The sequence below is a fragment of the Scyliorhinus torazame genome, chromosome 24, assembly GCF_047496885.1.
Source record: "Scyliorhinus torazame isolate Kashiwa2021f chromosome 24, sScyTor2.1, whole genome shotgun sequence".
NCBI lineage: Eukaryota > Metazoa > Chordata > Chondrichthyes > Carcharhiniformes > Scyliorhinidae > Scyliorhinus > Scyliorhinus torazame.
Window position 1 is genome coordinate 22,169,167 of NC_092730.1, and position 18,118 is coordinate 22,187,284.

Genomic DNA, 18,118 nt, shown 5'->3' on the forward strand with positions numbered 1-18,118 from the left:
CTCTGACAGTGCGGCACTCCCTCAGTACTGACCCTCTGACAGTGCAGTTCTCCCTTTGTTCTGACCCTCTGTCAGTGCAGCACTCCCTCAGTACTGACCCTCTGACAGTGCAGCACTCCCTCAGTACTGACCCTCTGACAGTGCAGCACTCCCTCAGTACTGACACTCTGACAGTGCCACACTCCCTCAGTACTGACCCTCTGACAGTGCAGCACTCCCTCAGTACTGACCCTCTGACAGTGCGGCACTCCCTCAGTACTGACCCTCTGACAGTGTGGCGCTCCCTCAGTAATGACCCTCTGATAGAGCGGCACTCCCTCAGTTCTCACCCTCTGACAGTGCGGCACTCCCTCAGTACTGACCCTCTGACAGTGCAGCTCTCCCTCAGTACTGACCCTCTGACAGTGCAGCACTCCCTCAGTACTGACTCTCCGACAGTGCAGCACTCCCTCAGTACTGACCCTCTGACAGTGCGGCGCTCCCTCAGTACTGACCCTCTGACAGTGCGGCACTCCCTCAGTACTGACCCTCTGACAGTGCGGCACTCCCTCAGTACTGACCCTCTGACAGTGCGGCACTCCCTCAGTATTGACCCTCTGACAGTGCAGCACTCCCTCAGTACTGACGCTCTGACAGTGCAGCACTCCCTCAGTACTGACCCTCTGACAGTGCAGCACTCCCTCAGTACTGACCCTCTGACAGTGCAGCACTCCCTCAGTACTGACCCTCTGACAGTGCAGCTCTCCCTCAGTACTGACCCTGTGACAGTTCAGCACTCCCTCAGTACTGACCCTCTGACAGTGCAGCACTCCCTCAGTATTGACCCTCTGACAGTGCAGCTCTCCCTCAGTAAGGACTCTCTGACAGTGCAGCACTCCCTCAGTACTGACACTCTGACAGTGCAGCACTCCCTCAGTACTGACCCTCTTGACAGTGCAGCACTCCCTCAGTACTGACCCTTTGACAGTGCAGCACTCACTCATTACTGACCCTCTGACAGTGCAGCACTCCCTCAGTACTGACCCTCTGACAGTGCAGCGCTCCCTCAGTGCTGACCCTCTGACAGTGCAGCACTCCCTCTGTACTGACCCCCTGACAGTGCAGCACTCCCTCAGTACTGACCCTCAGACAGTGCAGCACTCCCTCAGTACTGACTCTCAGACAGTGCAGCACTCCCTCAGTACTGCCCCTCTGACAGTGCAGCATTCCCTCAGTACTGACCCTCTGACAGTGCAGCAATCCCTCAGTACTGACCCTCTGACAGTGCGGCACTCCCTCAGTACTGACTCTCAGACAGTGCAGCACTCCCTCACTACTGACTCTCAGACAGTGCAGCAATCCCTCAGTACTGACCCTCTGACAGTGCAGCACTCCCTCAGTACTGACTCTCAGACAGTGCAGCACTCCCTCACTACTGACTCTCAGACAGTGCAGCACTCCCTCTGTACTGACCCTCTGACAGTGCAGCACACCCTCAATACTGACCTTCTGACAGTGCAGCACTCCCTCAGTACCGACCCTCTGACAGTGCAGCGCTCCTTCAGTACTGACCCTCTGACAGTGCTGCACTCGCTCAGTACTGACCCTCTGACAGTGCAGCACTCCCTCAGTACTGACCCTCTGACAGTGCAGCATTCCCTCAGTACTGACCCTCTGACAGTGCAGCGCTCCTTCAGTACTGACCATCTGACAATGCCGCCCTCCCTCAGTACTGACCCTCTGACAGTGCCGCACTCCCTCAGTACTGACCCTCTGACAGTGCAGAGCTCCCTCAGTACTGACCCGCTGACAGTGCAGCACTCCCTCAGTACTGACCCTCTGACAGTGCGGCGCTCCCTCACTACTGACCCTCTAACAGTGCGGCACTCCCGCAGTACTGACCCTCTGATAGTGCAGCGCTCCCTCAGTACTGATCCTCTGTCAGTGCAGCACTCCCTCAGTACTGACCCTCTGACAGTGCAGCACTCCCTCAGTACTGACTCTCCGACAGTGCAGCACTCCCTCAGTACTAACCCTCTGACAGTGCAGTTCTCCCTTTGTTCTGACCCTCTGACAGTGCAGCACTCCCTCCGCACTGACCCTCTGACAGTGCAGCACTCCCTCAGTACTGACCCTCTGACAGTGCAGCACTCCCTCAGTACTGACCCCCTGACAGTGCAGCACTCCCTCAGTACTGACCATCTGACAGTGCAGCACTCCCTCAGTACTGACCCTCTGACAGTGCAGCACTCCCTCAGTACTGACCCTCTGACAGTGCGGCACTCCCTCAGTACTGACCCTCTGACAGTGCAGCACTCCCTCAGTACTGACCCTCTGACAGTGCGGCACTCCCTCAGTACTGACCCTCTGATAGTGCAGCACTCCCTCTGTACTGACACTCTGACAGTGCAGCACTCCCTCTGTACTGACCCTCTGACAGTGCGGCACTCCCTCAGTACTGACCCTCTGACAGTGCGGCACTCCCTCAGTACTGACTCTCCGACAGTGCAGCACTCCCTCAGTACTAACCCTCTGACAGTGCGGCACTCCCTCAGTACTGACTCTCCGACAGTGCAGCACTCCCTCAGTACTAACCCTCTGACAGTGCGGCACTCCCTCAGTACTGACCCTCTGACAGTGCGGCACTCCCTCAGTACTGACTCTCCGACAGTGCAGCACTCCCTCAGTACTGACCCTCTGACAGTGCAGCACTCCCTCAGTACTGACTCTCCGACAGTGCAGCACTCCCTCAGTACTAACCCTCTGACAGTGCAGCACTACCTCAGTACTGACCCTCTGACAGTGCAGTTCTCCCTTTGTTCTGACCCTCTGTCAGTGCAGCACTCCCTCAGTACTGACCCTCTGACAGTGCAGCACTCCCTCAGTACTGACCCTCTGACAGTGCAGCACTCCCTCAGTACTGACACTCTGACAGTGCCACACTCCCTCAGTACTGACCCTCTGACAGTGCAGCACTCCCTCAGTACTGACCCTCTGACAGTGCGGCACTCCCTCAGTACTGACCCTCTGATAGTGCAGCACTCCCTCAGTACTGACACTCTGACAGTGCAGCACTCCCTCTGTACTGACCCTCTGACAGTGCGGCACTCCCTCAGTACTGACCCTCTGACAGTGCAGCACTCCCTCAGTACTGACCCTCTGACAGTGCGGCACTCCCTCAGTACTGACCCTCTGACAGTGTGGCGCTCCCTCAGTACTGACCCTCTGACAGTGCGGCACTCCCTCAGTACTGACCCTCTGACAGTGCAGCACTCCCTCAGTACTGACCCTCTGACAGTGCAGCACTCCCTCAGTACTGACTCTCCGACAGTGCAGCACTCCCTCAGTACTAACCCTCTGACAGTGCAGAACTACCTCAGTACTGACCCTCTGACAGTGCAGTTCTCCCTTTGTTCTTACCCTCTGACAGTACAGCACTCCCTCAGTACTGACCCTCTGACAGTGCAGCACTCCCTCAGTACTGACTCTCCGACAGTGCAGCACTCCCTCAGTACTAACCCTCTGACAGTGCAGCACTACCTCAGTACTGACCCTCTGACAGTGCAGCACTCCCTCAGTACTGACCCTCTGACAGTGCGGCACTCCCTCAGTACTGACCCTCTGGCAGTGCAGCACTCCCTCAGTACTGACCCTCTGACAGTGCGGCGCTCCCTCAGTACTGACCCTCTGACAGTGCGGCACTCCCTCAGTACTGACCCTCTGACAGTGCGGCACTCCCTCAGTACTGACCCTCTGACAGTGCGGCACTCCCTCAGTATTGACCCTCTGACAGTGCAGCACTCCCTCAGTACTGACCCTCTGACAGTGCAGCACTCCCTCAGTACTGACCCTCTGACAGTGCAGCACTCCCTCAGTACTGACCCTCTGACAGTGCAGCACTCCCTCAGTACTGACGCTCTGACAGTGCAGCACTCCCTCAGTACTGACCCTCTGACAGTGCTGCACTCCCTCAGTACTGACCCTCTGACAGTGCAGCACTCCCTCACTACTGACTCTCAGACAGTGCAGCACTCCCTCTGTACTGACCCTCTGACAGTGCAGCACTCCCTCAGTACTGACCCTCTGACAGTGCAGCACACCCTCAATACTGACCTTCTGACAGTGCGGCATTCCCTCAGTACTGACCCTCTGACAGTGCAGCGCTCCTTCAGTACTGACCATCTGACAATGCCGCCCTCCCTCAGTACTGACCCTCTGACAGTGCAGCGCTCCCTCAGTACTGACCCTCTGACAGTGCCGCACTCCCTCAGTACTGACCCTCTGACAGTGCAGAGCTCCCTCAGTACTGACCCGCTGACAGTGCAGCACTCCCTCAGTACTGACCCTCTGACAGTGCGGCGCTCCCTCACTACTGACCCTCTAACGGTGCGGCACTCCCACAGTACTGACCCTCTGATAGTGCAGCGCTCCCTCAGTACTGACCCTCTGTCAGTGCAGCACTCCCTCAGTACTGATCCTCTGACAATGCAGCACTCCTTCACTACTGACCCTCTGACAGTGCAGCACTCCCTCAGTACTGACCCTTTGACAGTGCAGCACTCCCTCAGTACTGACCCTCTGACAGTGCAGCACTCCCTCAGTACTGACCCTCTGACAGTGCAGCACCCCCTCAATACTGACCCTCTGACAGTGCAGCACTCCCTCCGCACTGACCCTCTGACAGTGCAGCACTCCCTCAGTACTGACCCCCTGACAGTGCAGCACTCCCTCAGTACTGACCCTCTGACAGTGCAGCACTCCCTCAGTACTGACCCTCTGACAGTGCAGCACCCCCTCAATACTGACCCTCTGACAGTGCAGCACTCCCTCCGCACTGACCCTCTGACAGTGCAGCACTCCCTCAGTACTGACCCTCTGACAGTGCAGCACTCCCTCAGTACTGACCCTCTGACAGTGCAGTTCTCCCTTTGTTCTGACCCTCTGACAGTGCAGCACTCCCTCCGCACTGACCCTCTGACAGTGCAGCACTCCCTCAGTACTGACCCTCTGACAGTGCGGCACTCCCTCAGTACTGACCCTCTGACAGTGCAGCACTCCCTCAGTACTGACCCTCTGACAGTGCAGCACTCCCTCAGTACTGACCCTCTGACAGTGCAGCACTCCCTCAGTACTGACCCTCTGACAGTGCGGCACTCCCTCAGTACTGACCCTCTGATAGTGCAGCACTCCCTCAGTACTGACACTCTGACAGTGCAGCATTCCCTCTGTACTGACCCTCTGACAGTGCGGCACTCCCTCAGTACTGACCCTCTGACAGTGCAGCACTCCCTCAGTACTGACCCTCTGACAGTGCGGCACTCCCTCAGTACTGACCCTCTGACAGTGCAGCACTCCCTCAGTACTGACCCTCTGACAGTGCAGCACTCCCTCAGTACTGACTCTCCGACAGTGCAGCACTCCCTCAGTACTAACCCTCTGACAGTGCAGCACTACCTCAGTACTGACCCTCTGACAGTGCAGCACTCCCTCAGTACTGACTCTCCGACAGTGCAGCACTCCCTCAGTACTGACTCTCCGACAGTGCAGCACTCCCTCAGTACTAACCCTCTGACAGTGCAGCACTACCTCAGTACTGACCCTCTGTCAGTGCAGCACTCCCTCAGTACTGACCCTCTGACAGTGCAGCACTCCCCCAGTACTGACCCTCTGACAGTGCGGCACTCCCTCAGTACTGACCCTCTGACAGTGCAGCACTCCCTCAGTACTGACCCTCTGACAGTGCAGCACTCCCTCAGTACTGACACTCTGACAGTGCCACACTCCCTCAGTACTGACCCTCTGACAGTGCCGCACTCCCTCAGTACTGACCCTCTGACAGTGCAGCACTCCCTCAGTACTGACCCTCTGACAGTGCAGCACTCCCTCAGTACTGACCCTCTGACAGTGCAGCACTCCCTCAGTACTGACCCTCTGACAGTGCGGCACTCCCTCAGTACTGACCCTCTGGCAGTGCAGCACTCCCTCAGTACTGACCCTCTGACAGTGCGGCGCTCCTTCAGTACTGACCCTCTGACAGTGCGGCACTCCCTCAGTACTGACCCTCTGACAGTGCGGCACTCCCTCAGTACTGACCCTCTGACAGTGCGGCACTCCCTCAGTACTGACCCCCTGACAGTGCAGCACTCCCTCAGTACTGACCCTCTGACAGTGCAGCACTCCCTCAGTACTGACCCTCTGACAGTGCAGCACTCCCTCAGTACTGACCCTCTGACAGTGCAGCACTCCCTCAGTACTGACCCTCTGACTGTGCAGCACTCCCTCAGTACTGACCCTCTGACAGTTCAGCACTCCCTCAGTACTGACCCTCTGACAGTGCAGCACTCCCTCAGTACTGACCCTCTGACAGTGCAGCGCTCCCTCATTACTGACCCTCTGACAGTGCAGCACTCCCTCAGTACTGACCCTCTGACAGTGCAGCACTCCCTCAGTACTGACCCTCTGGCAGTGCAGCACTCCCTCAGTACTGACCCTCTGACAGTGCAGCGCTCCCTCATTACTGACCCTCTGACAGTGCAGCACTCCCTCAGTACTGACCCTCTGACAGTGCTGCACTCCCTCAGTACTGACCCTCTGACAGTGCAGCACTCCCTCAGTACTGACCCTCTGACAGTGTAGCGCTCCCTCAGTACTGACCCTCTGACAGTGCCGCACTCCCTCAGTACTGACACTCTGACAGTGCAGCACTCCCTCTGTACTGACCCTCTGACAGTGCGGCACTCCCTCAGTACTGACCCTCTGACAGTGCAGCACTCCCTCAGTACTGACCCTCTGACAGTGCGGCACTCCCTCAGTACTGACCCTCTGACAGTGTGGCGCTCCCTCAGTACTGACCCTCTGACAGTGCGGCACTCCCTCAGTACTGACCCTCTGACAGTGCAGCACTCCCTCAGTACTGACCCTCTGACAGTGCAGCACTCCCTCAGTACTGACTCTCCGACAGTGCAGCACTCCCTCAGTACTAACCCTCTGACAGTGCAGAACTACCTCAGTACTGACCCTCTGACAGTGCAGTTCTCCCTTTGTTCTTACCCTCTGACAGTACAGCACTCCCTCAGTACTGACCCTCTGACAGTGCAGCACTCCCTCAGTACTGACTCTCCGACAGTGCAGCACTCCCTCAGTACTAACCCTCTGACAGTGCAGCACTACCTCAGTACTGACCCTCTGACAGTGCAGCACTCCCTCAGTACTGACCCTCTGACAGTGCGGCACTCCCTCAGTACTGACCCTCTGGCAGTGCAGCACTCCCTCAGTACTGACCCTCTGACAGTGCGGCGCTCCCTCAGTACTGACCCTCTGACAGTGCGGCACTCCCTCAGTACTGACCCTCTGACAGTGCGGCACTCCCTCAGTACTGACCCTCTGACAGTGCGGCACTCCCTCAGTATTGACCCTCTGACAGTGCAGCACTCCCTCAGTACTGACCCTCTGACAGTGCAGCACTCCCTCAGTACTGACCCTCTGACAGTGCAGCACTCCCTCAGTACTGACCCTCTGACAGTGCAGCACTCCCTCAGTACTGACGCTCTGACAGTGCAGCACTCCCTCAGTACTGACCCTCTGACAGTGCTGCACTCCCTCAGTACTGACCCTCTGACAGTGCAGCACTCCCTCACTACTGACTCTCAGACAGTGCAGCACTCCCTCTGTACTGACCCTCTGACAGTGCAGCACTCCCTCAGTACTGACCCTCTGACAGTGCAGCACACCCTCAATACTGACCTTCTGACAGTGCGGCATTCCCTCAGTACTGACCCTCTGACAGTGCAGCGCTCCTTCAGTACTGACCATCTGACAATGCCGCCCTCCCTCAGTACTGACCCTCTGACAGTGCAGCGCTCCCTCAGTACTGACCCTCTGACAGTGCCGCACTCCCTCAGTACTGACCCTCTGACAGTGCAGAGCTCCCTCAGTACTGACCCGCTGACAGTGCAGCACTCCCTCAGTACTGACCCTCTGACAGTGCGGCGCTCCCTCACTACTGACCCTCTAACGGTGCGGCACTCCCACAGTACTGACCCTCTGATAGTGCAGCGCTCCCTCAGTACTGACCCTCTGTCAGTGCAGCACTCCCTCAGTACTGATCCTCTGACAATGCAGCACTCCTTCACTACTGACCCTCTGACAGTGCAGCACTCCCTCAGTACTGACCCTTTGACAGTGCAGCACTCCCTCAGTACTGACCCTCTGACAGTGCAGCACTCCCTCAGTACTGACCCTCTGACAGTGCAGCACCCCCTCAATACTGACCCTCTGACAGTGCAGCACTCCCTCCGCACTGACCCTCTGACAGTGCAGCACTCCCTCAGTACTGACCCCCTGACAGTGCAGCACTCCCTCAGTACTGACCCTCTGACAGTGCAGCACTCCCTCAGTACTGACCCTCTGACAGTGCAGCACCCCCTCAATACTGACCCTCTGACAGTGCAGCACTCCCTCCGCACTGACCCTCTGACAGTGCAGCACTCCCTCAGTACTGACCCTCTGACAGTGCAGCACTCCCTCAGTACTGACCCTCTGACAGTGCAGTTCTCCCTTTGTTCTGACCCTCTGACAGTGCAGCACTCCCTCCGCACTGACCCTCTGACAGTGCAGCACTCCCTCAGTACTGACCCTCTGACAGTGCGGCACTCCCTCAGTACTGACCCTCTGACAGTGCAGCACTCCCTCAGTACTGACCCTCTGACAGTGCAGCACTCCCTCAGTACTGACCCTCTGACAGTGCAGCACTCCCTCAGTACTGACCCTCTGACAGTGCGGCACTCCCTCAGTACTGACCCTCTGATAGTGCAGCACTCCCTCAGTACTGACACTCTGACAGTGCAGCATTCCCTCTGTACTGACCCTCTGACAGTGCGGCACTCCCTCAGTACTGACCCTCTGACAGTGCAGCACTCCCTCAGTACTGACCCTCTGACAGTGCGGCACTCCCTCAGTACTGACCCTCTGACAGTGCAGCACTCCCTCAGTACTGACCCTCTGACAGTGCAGCACTCCCTCAGTACTGACTCTCCGACAGTGCAGCACTCCCTCAGTACTAACCCTCTGACAGTGCAGCACTACCTCAGTACTGACCCTCTGACAGTGCAGCACTCCCTCAGTACTGACTCTCCGACAGTGCAGCACTCCCTCAGTACTGACTCTCCGACAGTGCAGCACTCCCTCAGTACTAACCCTCTGACAGTGCAGCACTACCTCAGTACTGACCCTCTGTCAGTGCAGCACTCCCTCAGTACTGACCCTCTGACAGTGCAGCACTCCCCCAGTACTGACCCTCTGACAGTGCGGCACTCCCTCAGTACTGACCCTCTGACAGTGCAGCACTCCCTCAGTACTGACCCTCTGACAGTGCAGCACTCCCTCAGTACTGACACTCTGACAGTGCCACACTCCCTCAGTACTGACCCTCTGACAGTGCCGCACTCCCTCAGTACTGACCCTCTGACAGTGCAGCACTCCCTCAGTACTGACCCTCTGACAGTGCAGCACTCCCTCAGTACTGACCCTCTGACAGTGCAGCACTCCCTCAGTACTGACCCTCTGACAGTGCGGCACTCCCTCAGTACTGACCCTCTGGCAGTGCAGCACTCCCTCAGTACTGACCCTCTGACAGTGCGGCGCTCCTTCAGTACTGACCCTCTGACAGTGCGGCACTCCCTCAGTACTGACCCTCTGACAGTGCGGCACTCCCTCAGTACTGACCCTCTGACAGTGCGGCACTCCCTCAGTACTGACCCCCTGACAGTGCAGCACTCCCTCAGTACTGACCCTCTGACAGTGCAGCACTCCCTCAGTACTGACCCTCTGACAGTGCAGCACTCCCTCAGTACTGACCCTCTGACAGTGCAGCACTCCCTCAGTACTGACCCTCTGACTGTGCAGCACTCCCTCAGTACTGACCCTCTGACAGTTCAGCACTCCCTCAGTACTGACCCTCTGACAGTGCAGCACTCCCTCAGTACTGACCCTCTGACAGTGCAGCGCTCCCTCATTACTGACCCTCTGACAGTGCAGCACTCCCTCAGTACTGACCCTCTGACAGTGCAGCACTCCCTCAGTACTGACCCTCTGGCAGTGCAGCACTCCCTCAGTACTGACCCTCTGACAGTGCAGCGCTCCCTCATTACTGACCCTCTGACAGTGCAGCACTCCCTCAGTACTGACCCTCTGACAGTGCTGCACTCCCTCAGTACTGACCCTCTGACAGTGCAGCACTCCCTCAGTACTGACCCTCTGACAGTGTAGCGCTCCCTCAGTACTGACCCTCTGACAGTGCCGCACTCCCTCAGTACTGACCCTCTGACAGTGCTGCACTCCCTCAGTACTGACCCTCTGACAGTGCAGCACTCCCTCAGTACTGACCCTCTGACAGTGTAGCGCTCCCTCAGTCCTGACCCTCTGACAGTGCCGCACTCCCTCAGTACTGACCCTCTGACAGGGCAGCGCACCCTCAGTGTGGGTTAGGTGGATTGGCTGTGCCAAATGTGACCCTTGATGTCCCAAAATATCTGTAGGTTAGTGAGGGTAGCGGGTATCGGCTGGCGGGGGCTAGTGGGCATGATTTGGGTTCTCTTTCAGAATATCGGCGCAAACTCGATGGGCTGCGCTGTTGGCATTTAATGGTTCCAAATTCCTGAGTGACTGGGCCTTCTCTGCTCGATGGACTTTTACGCCTTGTCTCGAGGTGGGCCCTACTCCACCTGTAGGAGGCGGCGGGTGTGGGGGGCGGCTGCTTTCAGGCGACCCGAGAGAGGGCAGAAAGAGAGAGTGAAGGAGAAAGAGAGAGAGAGGTTAGGTGAGCAGCGAATGAGGCCCCGACCGTGGGCAGGAATAACTAATTTGGCCCTCGCAAGCTCACAGTCACAGCTGGTGATCTCACAATAAGGCCGGTGGTCACAGAGAGGGAGCCCAGGGCCACGACACCAAGGGGAGAGGCGAGGGGGGGTGTGGTTGGGGGGTGGGGGGTCGGGGCATCGGGGCGGGGGAGAGCCAGTCGACATTACAGAAAAGTCAAAGTGAGAGGCCGAGGCGGGAGTTCGGCGGGGGCGGGGGGGGGGAGGAATCGAGAGCCATGCGCTGCCCCCAAAACCTTACACTGATCTTGAGGGCGAGCGGAGGCCAAGGCCTGTGGGAGTACTCGGCCTAGACAGTTCTGTCCACCGAGCGAAGGCCAAGGCCTGTGGGAGTACTCGGCCTAGACAGTTCTGTCCACCGAGCGAAGGCCAAGGCCTGTGGGAGTACTCGGCCTAGACAGTTCTGTCCACCGGGTCCCAAATCGAGGGACGGTGCCAAGCACGAGAGGGGGCTGGGGGGGACCACGGGACGCTCAGGACGAAGACCGACCTGGAGGCCCAGGCCTCACGAATCGTGTGCCAGAGGCGTGAACCCAGCGGGGGAAGAGGAGGATGGCGGGCAGGAGGGGAGGAATGGATGGTGAGAGGAAGTGAACGAGAAGAGAGAGACGGACGACGGCCCGCGAGCGAGATAAGAGGGACGCGCGTTCATTCCTTTGCGGCGAATCGAGGCCGGAACGTTCTGTGGCCGGAGGGGGCAGTCGCGGGCGACTGGGAGTAGCCGGCCCTCAGCGGGCCCCGGGGAGGTTTCGAAGAGAAGGCTTGCCGTCGGCTGACGGCGGCCGTTGTTGTGCGCCAACCCTGAAAGCCAGGGCTTCGGGCCTTTCGGATAGGCCGCCTACCCCTGCCATCGCCGTCCCTCCTGCGTCCGCGATGGAGGTGTGCAAGTTGGAGTCGTGCAAGGCCGAGGCCTCGCTGGTGGCGCTGACCGACGCGGCCTTTGACAAGGATGAGGGCGTCCGCCAGCAGATCGCCCAGTCGCTCTACGAGCTGGGCTGCCACAACACAGAGCAGGTTCTGAGCTGCTGCTTTGACTTCCTGGTCAAGCACAGCCAGCTGGTGCAAGGACACCGCACTGCCATCCTGCAGTGCATGGAGCGCATCGTGCGCGACAACATTGGCACGATCGGCCAGCCGCTGGCCAAGAAGGTCATCAACTTGGCCTCCGAGGAGATGATCAAGTCCAACGAGGCGGCGCTGGTCTGGAAGGAGGCGGCCAGCAACCTGCTGGTGGCGCTGGGCTCCCGCTTCACGGACGAGATCCTGGAGGACATCCTGCAGAAGCTGCAGCCTGGCATCCTGCCCCAGTTCTTCGTGGTGCAGACCTTGGCCAACCTGTCGGTGGCCAACGTGCAGGGCATCGTGCCCTACCTGAGCACCACCCTGCAGACCATGCTGCCCATGCTGACCCTGATCAAGCAGGACAACATGCGGTGGGTCTTCACCTCCGCCTTGGGCCTCTTCAGCAAGAGCATTCTCGAGTACCTGGAAACGGCCGACAAGAACGCGTTGAAGCCCGCCCTGACCAAGGAGGCCTTTGCGCCGGAGATCTACGCCGCCTACAAGATCCTCTTCGGCACCTGGCTGAGGAACAAGGACGCCAAGCTGCGCACGGCCATCGTGGTGGCCCTGGGCTACATGGTCCACCTCCTGCCCGCCGACCACATGGAGGAGGAGCTTCCCCGCTTCATCACCGGCATCCTCTCCCTCTACAAGAAGCGCTGCGAGCCCTTCTACGTCAGCCAGTGCCTGCGCAACATCCTGGCCACGGCGTTAGAAGCCACCAGCCACGTGCCCGAGAGCCAGATGGACAACCTCCTCCCCCAGCTCCACCACCAGGCCTGCGGGCCGGTGGACCTCCGCGACGAGCTGAGCGGCAAGAACCACCAGGAGGTGCTGCGCTGCTTCACCATCCTCTCGCACGTGTCGATCGACGGCATGATCAAGTTCCTACTGCAGAAGCTGGGCAGCAACAACGAGAAGGTGCGCCTCGGCACGCTCACCGTGCTCAACCACGTGGTGGGCAGCGGCTTCAAGGCGCTGGAGAGCAAGAAGGCGCTGATCGTCAGCGGCATGAAGCAGTCCCTGCAGGACACCGACAACAAGGTGAAGAAGTTGACCGCCCAGGTCATCAGCACCATGGGCGAGCAGGGCTACCTCCAGCTGGAGGGGGGCGCCATCCTGGTGGACTTCCTCGTCCAGCAGTGCGCCCTGACCCCCGAGGAGAACCCCTCGCACCTCCAGGTGCAGGACCCGGACGAGGTGCGGGACGAGGACCTGCGCGAGCTGTGCGAGGGCATCATGAGCTTCCTGGTGACGCTGGACAAGATGGAGGACGTACTGTGGCCCTTCCTGCTGGAGTTCGTCACCCCCATCCACCACACCAACGCCCTGGCCCTGGTGTGCCGCTGCCTGGAGCAGGTGGGCTCCCGCAAGCGGCGCCAGAGCCTCCAGCACGTGCTGCTGGATTACAACGAGCGGCTGGGGCTGCCCAAGCCTCACACCCTCTTGTCCCGCCTGTTGGCCGTGTCCGCCATGCCTTACTTGGGTCAGGGCCGGGGCCAGGCTGCCTTGATGCTCCTCCAGGTGCTCAGCCCCAACATCCACCCCGATCTGGTCAAGCTCTGGGACGAGGAGCTGCCTCAACTGCTCCAGTTCCTGACGGAGAACAAGGAGGCCACCTTGCCCCAGAAGCTGTGGGAGGACAAGCTTTTCTACTTCCTCTCCCGCACCCTGGAGACCATCACCGACGAGAAGTGGACCTGGCTACTGAGCGAGGAGATGACCCGACACATCCACAGCTACCACAGCTTCCCCAAAGAGAAGGCCTTCCTCTACAAGTGCGTGGGCATCGTCCTGGGCCAGACCAACAACAAGGACATCATCAACAACGAGCTGCAGGAGATGTTGCTCAGCGTCCAGCACAACGAGGCCCTGGAGAGGGAGGGCCTGGCCACGGGCATCGGTTTCTGTGCCATGACACACCTGGACGACACGCTGGCCAAGCTGGACGACTTTGTCAAGATGGACATCGTGAAGAAGACGGCGAGCTTCTTCAACATCCTGAAGGAGAAGCTGGACGGCGACATGGAGCGGGTGAAGAGCACGCTGATCCTCTGCTACGGATACGTGGCCCTGTACGCTCCCGAGGGCCTCATCCTGCAGCGGATCGAGCTCCACATCCTCGACCACATCATCAGCCTCTCCAACACCAAGGTGCTGGGCATCAAGGTGGAGACCAAGGACCTGATGATCAAGCTGACCCTGATCAAGGCCGTGACGCTCATTGCCAAAGCGGTCTACGCCAACAAGGGCAAGCACCTGTTCAAGTTTAACCGGCGCGAGGAAGTCCTCTCCTACATGCAGGATCTGATCGCAGGTGAGGCCAAGGCACACCTGAAGACCCGGGTGCGGCAATCAGCCATCAACGCCTGCATGCACCTCATCAAGCTTGAGCCCCGCCTCAATGAGATCGAATCCTCCGACCTGATCCGCACGTGCCTGGAGGCCGTGTTCAGCTTCGCGCCCCTGGACAGCGAAAGGCGCAAGGACAACCGGAAGCTGAAGGAGCGCGAGGTGCTCCACACCGAGACCATCGCCGCCTTGCACGAGCTCCTCAAGGAGTTCCTGAGCCAGAACCTGACCTCCGACGGCCTGGAGTTCCTCTTCAAGCACGTCCAGGACTGGCTGACGTCCACCAAGGATCACGAGCGGGAGCGGGCCGTCGAGGCGATGCTGGCGCTGCTCGGCTTCTACCGGGAGAGGTTCAAGATGGGCAACGCCGGCACCTTCCACAACCTGGGCTCGCTGGTGGGCCGTATGGTGCCCCGCTGCGCGGACCCGGTGCTGGCGATCCGCTACATGGCCATGGACAGCCTGTACAACGTCCTCTACATCCAGGTGCGCTACGAGGGCTGCGTCATGAACCAGACGGACAACCTGGTGGAGCACTTGCGCAGCATCAAGGAGCAGCTCCAGAACCCCGACAGCCACATCCTCTTCCAGATCTGCTACGACATCGCCAAGGTCATCTCCACCAAGCTGCCCCGGGGCCAGCTCTACCCGCTGCTCTTCGCCCTCTTCGAGGGGCTGTCGGACTACCATGCCACCTGCGCCAGCGCCACCTCGGTGGTGATGAACACCCTGGTGAGGAAGCAAGGTGACGCACTGCAGGAGCACATCCCTGAGATCCTGGGTCACCTCCAGTCGCGCATGCAGGCCATCACGCTGGAGCAGGTGAGGTTCTCCGTCATCCACTTCATCTCCATCCTGACGTCGCAGTGCCTGCCCGGCGTCCTCTCCTACCTCCTCTTCCGGCCCCTGCCCTACGACAAGTACACCAGCGCCGTGTGGCAGTCCCTCGCCCGCGATGTCAAGCTGGCCACCACCACCATGGACTACCTGCTGGGCAAGATCAGCGACTACCTTTCGCACGAGGACCGCAAGGAGGCGATGGCCAAGAAGGCGCCACCACCGGCACCTCGGAGACGGTGGCGGTGATCTACGCCCTGAACGCCATGATCTCCAACCCGGAATCGGTGGAGGCGGTGGTCAACCTGTACCCCAAGCTGTTTGGCACGCTGCTGCTGTACCTGAGCTTCATCGCCAGCGAGAAGGTCTCCGAGATCCAGGGGAAGGGCGCGTCCAAACGGAAGAAGCTCTCCCTCCAGCTGCAGAACGCCGCCCCCAACGTCAACATCTGGGACTCCTCGCTGGAGACGCTCAAGCTGATGCTGACGCGGGGCAAGACGGAGGAGGTGGCCAACTTCATGGAGGACGAGGGCGGCTGGGACCTGATGAAGAACATGGAGGACCACCAGCGGGGGGTGGCGCTGCTGGCCAAGGCGACCAGCGAGCACGCCGCCCTGTACCTGGTGGACACGATCCACTTCCTGGCCCCCATCCTCCACAATATGCACGAGCACCAGCGGGTGACGGTCGCCGCGTTCTTCAGCGAGCTTCTGCGCTCGCCCGTGGTGCAGGAGCTGAAGGTGACGGAGACGCTGGTGGGCAGCCTCCTCCGTAGCCTGGACGACGTGTCGCCCACTGTCCACTGGCTCTCCATCCGGGGCCTGGGCAACGTGGCGGTGGGGGCTCCCCAGAAGATCCCCCGCTACGCCGAGCGGCTGCTGGCCGCCATGGTGGGCGGGATGGACGAGAAGACGGAGCTCAACGACCTCATCGTGCTGGAGGCCATGGCGGGCTTGTCCAAGGTGCTGACGCAGCTGGACGAGGCCAACGTGCGGCCCATCCTCGCCACCATCATCGGCGCCGTGCAGCCCTTCTTCGAGAACGAGAACGAGAAGCTGCGGGCGGCCGCGTTCACCGTCTTTGGGAATCTGGCCCGCTTCAGCGACGGGAACTCGGAGCCGGTCCTGCTGGAGCACATCCACTCCAGCTTGGTCAGCCTGCTCCTGCACCTCAACGACCACAGCCCCGAGGTCACCCGGTCCTGCAAGGCCGTGCTGCAGCTGCTGGGCCCCCACCTCTGCTCGGACAACATCGGCGCCATCTTCCAGAGCGAGCTCCTGGAGCTCGCCAACGTGCGCTACTGGGAATTCATCGGCGAGCTCACCAAACTCATCGTCAGCGACTTCCCCGACCGCATCAGCCTGTACCTCAACCACAGCATGTCGTTCTTCAAGAGCATGCTGCCCGAGATCCGGGGCAACGCTGTCGTCCTCGCCGGCTTCCTGCTGCAGAACCTGCCCAAGGAGTACATGAGGCCAGCGCCGACGAGAACGTGTGCGTGGCCATCATCATGATGCTCCACGACGTGTCGCCCTGCGTCCGTACCAAGGCCGCCAAGGTCCTGGGCCTGTACCGAGGCTTCTGATGCACTTCTCCCTCCCCAACCCCCAACCCCAACGCCAAACACCCCCCCCCCCACCCCTCCCCCCATTCCCCCTCCTCCTCCCTCCCAAACCCCCAACACCAACGCCAAACACCCCCCCCTCCCCCATTCCCCCTCCTCCTCCCTCCCAAACCCCCAACGCCAAACACCCCCCCCACCCCCCATTCCCCCTCCTCCTCCCTCCAAACACCCACCCCCCCCACCCCTCCCCATTCCCCCTCCTCCTCCCTCCCAAACCCCCAACCCCAACGCCAAACACCCGCCCCCACCCCTCCCCATTCCCCCTCCTCCTCCCTCCCAAACCCCCAACCCCAACGCCAAACACCCCCCCCTCCCCATTCCCCCTCCTCCTCCCTCCCAAACCCCAACCCCAACGCCAAACACCCCCCCCCACCCCTCCCCATTCCCCTCCCTCCTCCCTCCCAAACCCCCAACCCCAACGCCAAACACCCCCCCCACCCCTCCCCATTCCCCCTCCTCCTCCCTCCCAAACCCCCAACCCCAACGCCAAACACCCCCCCCACCCCCTCCCCATTCCCCCTCCTCCTCCCTCCCAAACCCCCAACCCCAACGCCAAACACCCCCCCCCACCCCTCCCCATTCCCCCTCCTCCTCCTCCCAAACCCCCAACCCCAACGCCAAACACCCCCCCCACCCCTCCCCATTCCCCCTCCTCCTCCCTCCCAAACCCCCAACCCCAACGCCAAACACCCCCCCCACCCTCCCCCATTCCCCTCCTCCTCCCTCCCAAACCCCCAACCCCAACACCAAACACCCCCCCCCACCCCTCCCCCCATTCCCCCTCCTCCTCCCTCCCAAACCCCCAACCCCAACGCCAAACCCCCACCCCCCCACCCCTCCCCCATTCCCCCTCCTCCTCCCTCCCAAACCCCCAACCCAACGCCAAACACCCCCCTCCCCCCATTCCCCCTCCTCCTCCCTCCCAAACCCCCAACCCCAACACCAAAACACCCCCCCCACCCCTCCCCCATTCCCCCTCCTCCTCCCTCCCAAACCCCCAACCCCAACGCCAAACACCCCCCCCAACCCCTCCCCCCATTCCCCCTCCTCCTCCCTCCCAAACCCCAACCCCAACGCCAAACACCCCCCCCCACCCCTCCCCCATGCCCCTCCTCCTCCTCCAAACCCCCAACCCCAACGCCAAACACCCCCCCACCCCTCCCCCATTCCCCTCCTCCTCCCTCCAAACCCCCAACCCCAACGCCAAACACCCCCCCCACCCCTCCCCCATTCCCCCTCCTCCTCCTCCAACCCCACACCCCACGCAAAACCTTATTCCCCCCCCCCCACCCCCCCCCCCCCCCCCCCACTCGCAACGAGCTTTGACGCTTTTTGGAGAAGTTAATAAAAGGCGATTGTACACGCAATGGAGACTGGTGAGAGAGCGTAT

At 60.4% G+C, this 18,118-nt stretch overlaps 1 pseudogene; it reads left to right on the top strand.

Annotated features, from left to right (window-relative positions):
- The first annotated feature begins 11,058 nt into the window (after positions 1-11,058).
- On the top strand, positions 11,059-16,744 carry LOC140399962 (maestro heat-like repeat-containing protein family member 1 pseudogene; annotated as a pseudogene).
- Positions 16,745-18,118: the final 1,374 nt, after the last annotated feature.